Below are 12,826 nucleotides of genomic sequence, written 5' to 3' on the forward strand. Positions count from 1 at the left end.
CCTTGCTACCCAGCAGTCTGATGGATGAATCTAGGGTTGACAGATACCAAGAGAACACTACCTTCTGGACTGCATAGTGCCTACTGTAAAGTTCGGTGGATGAGGAATAATGGTCTGGGGCTGTTTTACAGGGTTTGGCTAGGTGTCTTTGTTCCAGTGTAAAAGGTACTATATAACACTATAGCATATACAGACATTTACTTCTGGTACTGAATTTGCGGTACCCTACAAAACACAAAGGCATAGTATATATATTTTTTTGGCTTTCCACTTAACATTAACATGTTCATTAAAATGAATAACAACATATGTAAATCAGGGATTACATTTCTTTTCTGTGGGGATTCTCTTCCATGTAACAATAAATGGGGGAGTTTCAGACTTAATTTTAAAGACTGAGTGCTGCTGCATTACAGAAATAGCATGCTGGGTTTGAAATCTGTGGCCAATCTTTGCCTACAATCTTCATATACTGTACCTGCATGCCTTTTTTACTCATATCCACAAAGACAAGCAAAATCAGTTAATAAGCAAATCAAATTTGCCCTTGGGTGAATGTGTGTCTTCGACTAGACACTCTGTCCTGGGTTTGTTCTTGTTTTGTACTGAATGGTGCCAGGACTGAATCTAGACTCTGTGATCATGAACTGGATTAAGCAGGTTTGATATCTAATGAACAGAGATTACTTAATTTTGCTTAACTTGCACACATTAACTAATTTGATGCATTCACATTTTATTTTCAATAGGTGAAAAAATTGTATCAAAATCAGAATACTAACATGGTAATAGCAATGCTACATGAAATTATAAGCACAGAGTTTGTTCACAACACCTTCATTTAAAATATCTAATTTCCAAAAACACTTTAAAGCTGGGGCAGCATGGTGGCCCAGGTAGCGCTGCTGCCTCGCAGTAAGGAGACCTGGGTTCGCTTCCTGGGTCCTCCCTACGTGGAGTTTGCATGTTCTCCCCGTGTTTGCGTGGGTTTCCTCCGGGTGCTCCGGTTTCCTCCCACAGTCAAAAGACATGCAGGTTGGGTGCATTGCGATCCTAAATTGCAGAGATGGGGGACTCGAGTCACATGACTTGACTCGAGTCAGACTCGAGTCACAATTTTCAGGACTTGAGACTTGCTTGATTGAAGTAAGAAAATGACTTGACTAAGTGACTTGAGACTTGACTTGACTTAAAGTGGAAGACTCGACAATGACTTGAACTTTTAAATATAATTAAATATAATTCGTTTAATAAAATAAAATAATTTAATAAAATAATTATGACTCAGCAGCACCATAATTGGCGACTGCGCCCTTAACGCTGCACAACTCTTAACGTTACCAAGAAGAAGAAGAAGAAGAACGCTGTACAACTCAAACCGTGCCAAACATGGCAGACAAAAGTCGAGCTCCTCATATAGTCACGTTTGGCTATAAGGACTTTGAACTAGACCGTACTAACAAAAAAAGATTTGCCAGATGCAGAGAATGCAACGCGAGAGTATCAGACACGACAACCACAACATCAAATTTCATCCGGCACTTCAAAAACCACAAGGAAAGGTAAGAAAGTCGAATTCTTTATAGTCAATTTAATAAAACGATTACTAATTAATGAAATTAATCTTTTCTGTTTGTCATAATTTAGCCTTGGTTGCATGTTTTTTTATCAGAAATGTGATAATCATCTCATAAATAAAACGCTATAACGTTACCAGTGGCATAGCCACATTTTAATGTTGAGTGCAACTTGAAATGAAAGGGCTTCTCGATATTACATGTAAACTATAATGTCTATATTAAATGTGCGCATTTTTAAGCGTTTGTATGGACTGACTGCGTGTGGTTAGTTGAATGGCAGCTCGTGTAACGTTATACTGCATGAAAATCTAAGATGAAAGCGTCGGTGCAATCACTTCTCCTTCAATAACTCGTTCAAAACTTTTTTGGTCATACAGACAAGAATAATTTCATCGTTCGAATCGGTTACGTTAAGTGTCTATAATTTTTTTGTGTACACTCACAATAACAACAAAATGTTGTGTGCTGTATAACAATGAAACCAGTTCAAATAGAAAACAAATATATCAGATTATATATTATGTATGAAACGTGTATATTGCGCGTCCACCTTAGAGATGACGATTAAGCTTCAAAACTTCATCACTGGGCTATATTAACATACATTATATTTATATTCTGCTGAAATGAAAAAGATCCGTTCATTTTAATTAATCTAGATTCATCACTAACGTTAGATTAAAAAGAGTGGATAAATCCCCTACTGTGCCTTATAATGGACGGCATAAGTATTAAAGCATCATATATAAAACATACTAGATAAATCTTCAGTCACAATACTTTAATTTATAAGGTTCATAGCCTGTATAAATACTTAAGTCTTACATTCTGTCAGTACATATAGTAAATATCATTAAGAAATTGTTTTTTTGAGGAAAACATTTCAGGATTTCTCTCTATATAATGGATATGTATGGCACCCCAAAGTTTGAATTTCCAAAATGCAGTTTAAATGCAGCTTCAGAAGACTCTAAATGATTCCAGCCGAGGAGGAGGAGTCTTATCTAGCGAAACAATCGGTTATTTTCTAAACAAATGGACAATTTAATTTAACCTCAAATGCTGGTCTTGTGTTGTCTCTGCGCAGTCTGTGTGATTCGGGTAAATACAGTCTTAGATTGCAGCAAAAGTGCAGACACAGTGTTTACACAGTTAACATGTATAGAAGCTCAAATGCCCTTTACAAAAAAAGGTAAAAACAGCATTGCAGAATGTTTTTGACATTAAAGATATAAAAGAGATTGTTGTTTTTTTGACATCTATTAACTGTATTTACCCGAATCACACAGACTGCACAGGGAGGAGACAAGACCAGCATTTGAGGCTAAAAAGTATATAAATTGTCAATTTGTTTGGAAAATAACCAATCATTTCGGGCTTTCTGAAGCTGCATTTAAACTGCATTTTGGAAGTTCAAACTTCGGGGCGCCATACATATCCATTATATATAGACAGAAATCCTGAAATGTTTTCCTCAAAAAAAAAAAAAAAATTTCTTTATGACTGAGGAAAGAAAGACATGAACATATTGGATGACAAGGGGGTGAGTACATTATCTGTACATTGTTGTTGTCAAAGTAAACTAATCCTTTCAGATTGAATTGCATTATACATTTTAGACTGGATTTCTTAGTTTTAAACATTTTGTGTAAGCAACACAATTTTATTTTCAGATATTAATGTAGTACAGATATGCATATAATTTAAATATAGCAATGCAAATATGATACATCATATATGTATATAAGTTCATCTTTTCTGTAAAAATTTTTCTGTGCAAAAATAAACGTATCGAAAATTTAACCTCTGTTTGTTTTAGTACTGCAACTTGACTTGACTTGACTTGGCTTGAAACTTATCAGGACTCGACTTGACTTGCTTAGGGTGAACCCTTGACTTGACTTGACTTGCTTGATTTGCTTGACTTGACTCGAGACTTGATGGTTAACACTTGAAACTTGCTTGGACTTGATCATATGCGACTTGTCCCCATCTCTGCTAAATTGTCCCTATTGTGTATGTGCTGCAGTGGGCTGGTGCCCTGCCCAGGATTTGTTCCTGCCTTGTGCCCTGTGTTGGCTGGGATTGGCTCCAGCAGACCCCCGTGACCCTGTGTTAGGATATAGCGGGTTGGAAAATGACTGACTGACTTTAAAGCTGTATCTGTAAAAGACTTTACAGGAAGTCACTTCATTAAATATGTGTCATTTGCCATTGAGAGAGTGATATTTGCACTTGTAGATTATGGCAACAGAAACATTAACTAAATAAATAACACTGCATGAAAATCAATATTTAATTTAAAAATTGCCTGTAGTTTTTCATCACAATATCAATAAAAACAGTATTTGCATTTTTTAAGTCATCTCAAACAGGTTATTAAGACCCTGCTAATTAATCCAGGATTATCTCTGTAATAGTATCAACTTAATGTAATATCACATTATGTTAATATTATAGGTACAATGCCCTCCAATATAGCTGAAAATGCAGACTGTGTCTCAGTTGCTCCCAAACTGTTCAAGAACATGCTATATGTGCATTCCATCCTTTTATCACATTTAAGTTTCTTTACTGATGGCCACTTCATTATTTTCAAAAACCTAACAAACACCACAAATGTAGTACTTGCTATTAATTTTTCACAGTGAATCAGGTGGTTAAAAACACTTCTATTAACTAAACGTCCCTGAGCTATCACTAATGCATTCAATATTGTATCTTTAGATAGAATCTTTAGAGACCAAAAAAAAAAAAGACTAAAAGACTCTGTTTTTATATTTCCTACATATCTATGGTATGTAAGGTATACTCATACTCACTTATTCTTATCCAATATATCTGGCATGTAATGTTTTAATTATATTTATATCTATTTCAAATTAGTTTTTTTCTTTGTCATCTGGTAAGGCATTTTATATCCTTTGTAAGAAAATGTGCTATATAAATACATTTTGTTGTTATATCTTTAAACCAATCTAACTCATGCTTTCATTTCAAAGCCGCAAAGATTTAACCATATGATTGTTTAGCCAATTTTAAAGTTTTAAAACACTGACTTGCAAATTTTATTTTGAAAGGAACTTAGAAAAGTGGGCTGATCATGTGTCATCAATGTAACTAAGGCAAGGGTAGAAAAATCCCTTGGTAAAAAATGCCACTTTTTCAGCATTTTTTTCTATTATTTCTTGAAGCCAAAGTTTAAAACAGTTAATATACTTAACAGACTTTTTAGCCATGTCACTAAATTCTTTAAGTATACACATGACATGTATTTTTATTCCCAAGCTTGCACTATAAAACTTGGCAATAGAAGAAGGTTTTTAATCTAAATTTTGTCCTGAAAGAGCATCTGGATTTTTTCATTTTATTCATCTGTGTGGAAATAAAATGCTCAATGTTCACAGTGTCACAAAGCAATTCATATCTTGTAAATGTAAATGTTATCATTCACAGTCTCCAAGACTCATAATAAAAAAAAGGTACTTAAGAAGCCTAATCCATATTATAAACTCAATTATAAACTACTGAAATAAACAAACAACCTCTGCCTCTAACACTAACAGAATATGGATTTATGATTTTTTTTTTTGTGTTAAATCACTTCTTTCATCCTATTTGGTACATTAAAATAAATCTACGATAAAGTAACACTGGGCAGCACAGTGGTGCAGTGGTAGTGCTGCTTCCTCGCAGTAAGGAGGTCTGGTTTCACTTCCTGGATCCTCCCTGCATGGAGTTTGTATGTTCTCCCCGTGTCTGCGTGGGTTTCCTCTGGGTCTCTCCCATTTCCTCCCACAGTCCAAAGACATGAACATTAGGTGCATTGGCAATCCTAAATTGTCCCTAGTGTGTGCTTGGTGTGCTGGCGCCCTGCCCAGGGATTTGTTTCTGCCTTGTGCTCTGTGTTGGCTGGGACTGGCTCCAGCAGACCCCCATGACCCTGTGTTAGGATATAGTGGGTTGGATAATGACTGACTGACTAAAGTAACACTAACAAAGTAAAATCACATGAATGAATATAGAAATAATTTCCTTCTTCCCTTTGAAATGTTTACTTCATAAAAGAAAACAAAACCACTCAGCTATTGGAGTTACACTGGTTGTCACCTGTGTTTCTTCTACATCATTTGTCATTTGACAAGGAATTAGTGAGATGGTGAAACTCATCTTTTATTTAAATTAATCCACAGAATTATAATACACATGTTTTTTTTTATCACTTTTGTTAGATGTGTACTCATATAACATAAAAACGCACCTACTGCTATCGTCGTGTCTGTCTGTCTGTTCACATAAAGCAACACAGTTCCCTGTGGACTAATATTATTGAAATTTGGCATACTTATTCTACAAAGAAATTTGAATTTAAGACAGTTACATTTCTATTGAGATATCCCAAATATAGCACTGTACACAAATTTATGAAATTTCAAAATCAACTACTGAAAAGCAGTGATAAATGTATGTGCTTGTCTGTCTTACAAATTGGAAACTGTGCAACTTCAATTGTGGATTAGTTTACTTTTACAAATTTACTCTGAGAAATGTCACTTCAACTTGTATATTTTTTTATATTTTCCTGTTTTACTCGTCCCAACAGCTGCTCCAAACGGGAAAAACAGATCCTTAATACAATCTCGTCAAAACCCGGGGATGGTGTGTGCATGCCTTGCATGCAATCTCAAGCATACCAGTTAACTTTTTTGCATCCTGAGGTATGTTGAGCTCAAAAAAGTCACTTATCTCAAAATGAATGTACTGTAAGATGAAAGGAAATATGGGTCACTCTACAAACATGGAGTGAACAATTATGTACACTCTATTTACTTCATGTTACAGTAAAACAACTTCACAGCTACATTATCTGCACATTATACAGATTCAGTTGTTCTCTGACACTATAAAGCAGCAAAACCCCAAACCTGCTCCTCATCATTGTCTGAAGGAGATTTAAACAGATTTTAATACTTCATGTACATCTTTCAAAAGTGTTATGTTTAAGAAATGTGAACTACAGTTACTCTTAGATCCTCCACAACCAAAAACAGTACTCTAATCGATCCTATTTTTGCAACACTTTAATTGGATTTTGCAGTCTATGAAGGCTACTGAGCCACTACAAAAATACAGCCGTATCAGGCTTTCGTACATGATATTGCAGAGTGCTGTTAAAAAGCATGCATTTAATGTACAACGTAGTTTAAGTCTACTAACTCAGGTAAATGCAATCCAATATCACAGTTAATTCTGAATATGTTTCACAATTAGAAAAATATTTGAAAAACTAACTGACTCTTTAAAATAAAAAAATGTAAAGTGCTCCATCTTTCACATCAGTTAAGTAAGTCATCAATTGCGCCTGAAAGTTATGCCATGTGTACGTTTTTTACCTTATTATGCAGAGTTACACAAACCTAAAAATAAAGCATTTTTTCAATCACTAAGAAAGGGCTGTTTGTCTTTTGCATCTTAGACAGATGACAGAATGGGATGTACTAAATCATGGCATTGTTATTTTGAGCAATTCATGTACAACAGGGGTGCCCAATACGTCGATTGCAATCAATCGGTAGATCGGAAAAGTAGTGCAGGTAGATTGCGTTGCATTCAAAAAAATGTTTTTTTTTTTTTTAAATGTTAGTCTATCATATATCCTCCCTATGGCATTTGCCACTTGATTGTCATGCAGAGAGGCCAGTCTGAGATCTCATTTCTTCTAACATACTGGTCATCCCGCACACATGATCAAATGCGAGAGCTACTGCAAAAACTCTGGCTATCTAAGTGATCTAGTTAGCCTTCCAATTTATATCGACTAAAGAAGGGATTTAAAAAAAAATGTGTTGGTTATGGGCTGGATGTGGAATTGGATTTTTTTCTTTCACAATCGAAGTGCGTTTGTCTGATCTGTCAATCTATCATTGCTATTCCAAAGAAGGAAAATGTTAAAAGGCACTTTCGAACTGTTCATAAAAACTACAAAACTGACTTCCTTCCGAAAAGCGATCTAAGAAAGAGAAAGGAGAGGGAATTAAAATCACAGTTAATCAGACAACCGTCATTTTTTACTCGGCTGAATTCAAAAGCAAAGGCAGACACACCGAAGCATCGTTCTAGGCGAGTCACTCGATCATTAAGTATAATAAGTCCTTCCAAGATGGGGAGATGATAAAAGATGCCTTTGTTGAGGCAGATGGCTAGGGAGAAATTCCTGCTGAGATTTCAAGACCCCTAGCCGGAGAAAAAGGAGTTTCTTCTTGTCATTAAACATGCAGAATACAAGCAACTTAATAATGATCAATGGCCGCTAGACTTGGCATTTTTATTCCGATCTGACCAACATTAATGAGCTTAATTTACAGATGGAAGGAAAAGAGAAAACCATAGTCAATATGATTAACTCAGTTAATGCTTTCAAACGAAAAATGCAACATCTGTCCTCAAAGCTGCTGCGCCTTGATTTGGGGAACATCCAAAACCTTGCGTCAGAGCTGGAGACGCAATGGAAGGCATGTGCGCAACTTGACAGCATCCGCTACAGGGCAGATTGAAAATTGTCTGTCAGACTTTATCTAATGGAAAAAAGTAACAACTCAAGTGTTGCCCAATGTAGCGGAGTAACAAAAGTACTCAAGTTAAAGTAAAAAGTATGGTGCTGTAAAACTACTCTTAGAAGTACAATTTTTTTAAAAAAAGTTACTAAAGTAAATGTAACTCAGTGTATGTATATATATATATATATATATATATATATATATATATATATACACACACACACACACAAACATATATATATATATATATATATATATATATATATATATATATATATAGTCAAAGTCCTGACCTGAATCCAATTGAGATGCTATGGCATGACCTTAAAAAGGCGGTTTATGCTAGAAAACCCTCAAATAAAGCTGAATTACAACAATTCTGCAAAGCTGAGTGGTCCAAAATTCCTCCAGAGCTCTGTAAAAGACTCATTGCAAGTTATCGCAAACGCTTGATTGCAGTTATTGCTGCTAAGGGTGGCCCAACCAGTTATTAGGTTTAGGGGGCAATTACTTTTTCACACAGGGCCATGTAGGTTTGGATTTTTTCTCCCTAAATAATAAAACCATCATTTAAAACTGCATTTTGTGTTCACTTGTGTTATATTTGACTAATGGTTAAATGTGTTTGATGATCAGAAACATTTTGTGTGCCAAACATGCAAAAGAATAAGAAATCAGGAAGGGGCAAATAGTTTCTCACATATATATATATATATATATATATATATATATATATATATATATATATATATATATATATATATATATATATATATTATACACACATACTGTGGGTACGGAAAGTATTCAGACCCCCTTCAATTTTTCACTCTTTGTTATATTGCAGCCATTTGCTAAAATCATTTAAATTATTTTTTTTCCTCATTAATGTACACACAGCACCCCATATTGACAGACAAAAAAAATAATTTTTGAAATTGTTGCAGATTTACTAAAAAAGAAAAACTGAAATATCACATGGTCCTAAGTTTTCAGACCCTTTGCTCAGTATTTAGTAGAAGCACTACTCTTTTGAGCTAATACAGCCATGAGTCTTCTTGGGAAAGATGCAACAAGTTTTTCACACCTGGATTTGGGGATCCTCTGCCATTCCTCCTTGCAGATCCTCTCCAGTTCTGTCAGGTTGGATGGTAAACGTTGGTGGACAGCCATTTTTAGGTCTCTCCAGAGATGCTCAATTGGGTTTATGTCAGGGCTCTGGCTGGGCCATTCAAGAACAGTCACAGAGTTGATGTGAAGCCACAGGGTCATTGTCTTGTTTGTCCAGGATATCCTTGAACTTGGCCGCATTCATCTTTCCCTCGATTGCAACCAGTCGTCCTGTCCCTGCAGCTGAAAAACACCCCCACAGCATGATGCTGCCACCGTCATGCTTCACTGTGGGGACTGTATTGGACAAGTGATGAGCAATACTAATTGAACTAATAAAAGGCAAAGCCCTCACTGACTGACTGACTGACTCATCACCAACGCTAACTGAATCCTACTTACGTACATATATACGTCCATAGCCTGCAGCTCGGTCACCGTGTGAGGCGGCGTTGGGCTTCCCATCCCAACGCCTCCCACGTTGTTGGCTGCCTGCCTATATTAGACCGTCCGTCGCTCCGGTCTCTACATTCCCTTCCTTGCTTCGCCACGTGATTCACATCTCCCTGCTGATAGCTGCAGCCTTTTTATTTAATCCACGGCTTCTCCGCTGTTTTATTGTTCGTTTATTACGATTATAGTTATTGTGTAGGTATTTTAGACTTACTTTACATTGTTCAGGTACCCATTTCCTTTATCGTTCCAACCGTACCCCATTAACATGTCTATCGAGGTGATCACCATCGATCAAAGAACTGTCACTTACCGAGTGGTTTCCATGCCCGGAGATGGCACCTGCCTTTTCCATTCTCTTTGTTACATATTGCACAGCCGTATCAGGCTCACTCTTGATATCCGGAGGAACATTGTGTCTTATGTATTGAATGACTGGGACAGGTTCAAGGTGTGGACTGATGACGGTACAGGAGATAATTATACTACACAGGAGTACTAGAAGAGTGAAATGCTTAAGCCCTTCACCTATGGTTCTGCATGTGAGTTGATGGCTGCCGCTGAATGGTTCAGTTGTCACTTTCAAGTGTACCGAAATGGCCAAATATTTTACACCTTTAGACAACCGCCAATGCCTCTTAAACATCTTAGATTCACAGGTGACGATTTCAGTAGCAGACACTTTGATGTTTATGAATGAATGAATTGATTAACTCTCAAAAGCTGGATGTGAAGTTATCGATGAAACCGGTTGTATGCTTACAACGCTTGACAGATGCCGAATGTCACTTCAACAGAAGTCCTGCAAATACTGTCGTAATTGAAACAAACCATGAAACTCAAACCGATTATGACAGCAGCAATCCAAGCTGTGAGATTTTAAAAAAGATTACTGTTCACATGGCCAACTGTACGTTGCATGCTCAAGAGTAAGCTCAGTGCACAGCTTGGTCATATTACAACCGGCGGGCCAAACTGACAATGTGGTATACAAAGAGATCCTTAATAAATAATTATTGGTATATTTTCCCTCAGTTTAAAAAGGTTTAATTTTCTTCTTAATAAAATTTTTAAGGCAAAACTTTGCCGCTGCGAAGCACGGGTATTTTGCCATATCTATCTATCTATCTATCTAAACACACATACACTAGCAGATTAGCTAGTGGCTTTGCTCCCTGAGTGGAAGGGAACAAATTGTGACTCTCATGAGGCAACGGCATTAATGACCCAATTCTATGATAGATTTGCCCCGGCATTTTAAATGTCAGCATAAAGCCAGACTCCTCGGTAGCAGCCGTGGTGCCAAACAATGTCATCTGAAAACACAAATTGTATTTCCTAATGTTCTGTAGAAAATGAGTTGAATGTGGATTTGTGACAGAAATAAGAGACAACAACGGTTCAGCTGGATGGCTTAAAGGTGTTAATTTCACCTTGCCGTCTGAACAACACATCCCACATTATTCAAATTTAACACTCTGTGCTTGGCAGTACTCACACATAATGTCCATTTCTCTTATTGTAACTTTTGGATGTACGCAATAATCTTTTTCAATGTTATAACTGAATCCCTCCATATACAGACCCTGATGCCTGTGTGATGTGGTAGCCTGTGAATACTGCATCCGTTGAATTCGATTCTGTTCAGCATGTTGTTTGGGTGTTTGTGAGGCCGTCAATTGTGATTGCCGTATACGTTGATCAGCGAGCCTGTGAGCCTTCTCTCTCGATCTGCTTCTGTCTCACTTTCTCTGTGTAACCTGACTGTTGTGGTCATATGTAATCTCCGTTTCAAACGTGAGTGCGAGAGTGCATTATAATATGTTCTGTGGTCATACGTAATTTCCATTTCAAACACGAAAATAATTTTATATGTAATTTTTAATGTAGGTAGATCATTTTGCCCTGGTCATTTTAAAAGTAGCTCGCAAGCCGAAAAAGTGTGGGCACTCCTGATGTACAAGATCACCAATCCATGTGAAGCAGTTAGGACTGGAGCTAACAACAAAGAATACTTTTTTTGTTGCCTAGAACCTAAGCTATGCTCAAGCTCTCTTGATAATACACCTCAAGCCCAAGTCCTGTAATAGTATCTAACTAGAAGTGGAGAGATTATAAATTGTTCATTCAATTTTTAATATTCAGTCCATAAATACATTGAAATACTTTATATTCTAAATTTAAATCTGCATGAGATCAAATTTAAAGAATGAAGATTTTGCTGCAGCTTTAACAGTTAAAGGAGACATACATCGAGCATGTTAATTTACTTAATTCCTATGATGATAAACTCACCTGGTACAACTTAACTCCACATTTTAACACTCCTATTCATAACTGAGGTAAAGATGGACAAAGGAAGGATTAAGATTGGACATGTCAGCTCTTTTTGTAATTTGAGGATTTCTTCCATTGCTCAAAAAGGGTTGACAGTTTAAAAAACATTTCTAATAAATACACAAGATTTTTTGTTCCCCAACACATTGACATAACTTTTTTCCCCAAAAAGAGGTTATAGTACCACAGACAACAAAAAAATTCACTCTGGTAAATGTGAAATTACACCTTACTGGATGGAACTGGAGCCATCAAATACATGTGTTTCAAGTGAAATCTGTATAATTTAAAATTGCTATAATGTTTAATGAAATATATTTTTAGAGTCACAGGGGTTTAAAATGAAGCAAAAGAAGAAACTGTATTTAGTAAACCAGAAATTCCAAAGAAATTAATTTGTTCACAAATTAACAGTATTATAGTAAATGGTGGCAAATTTCACATTTATGAACAGATGATCCGTTCACAAGTTACGTGTGCCACAGAGGGATATATGCATCTTGCATGCTGGGAGTGGTCAAATTATGTTTATGAGTGCCCAAAACATGTAAACAAAAAGTCAAAATTTCAATCATGTTAACAGTACTTTCTCCCATACTATATACAAATAAAGTAAAACAGCACTGTGCCAATGCTGTCATCTAGTGGTAAAAAAATTAAACAACTGGTAATGTTACAAAACACCTAAATATTTTACAGAAAAAAAAGCTGCAAAGAGAACTTTTAGCTTGTCAGATTTTGTTTCTTAAGCATGAACAACTAAATAAGGGGTTTAAATAGTAATCATTT

General features: G+C 36.1%; 1 protein-coding gene across 1 annotated transcript in view; it reads right to left on the reverse strand.

The window, feature by feature from the left end:
• Window positions 1-12,826, reverse strand: part of LOC120531213 (angio-associated, migratory cell protein) — a 64,023-nt gene that overhangs the window by 33,602 nt on the left and 17,595 nt on the right. The gene's annotated exons all lie outside the window — the stretch shown is intronic.

The sequence above is a fragment of the Polypterus senegalus genome, chromosome 6, assembly GCF_016835505.1.
Source record: "Polypterus senegalus isolate Bchr_013 chromosome 6, ASM1683550v1, whole genome shotgun sequence".
NCBI lineage: Eukaryota > Metazoa > Chordata > Cladistia > Polypteriformes > Polypteridae > Polypterus > Polypterus senegalus.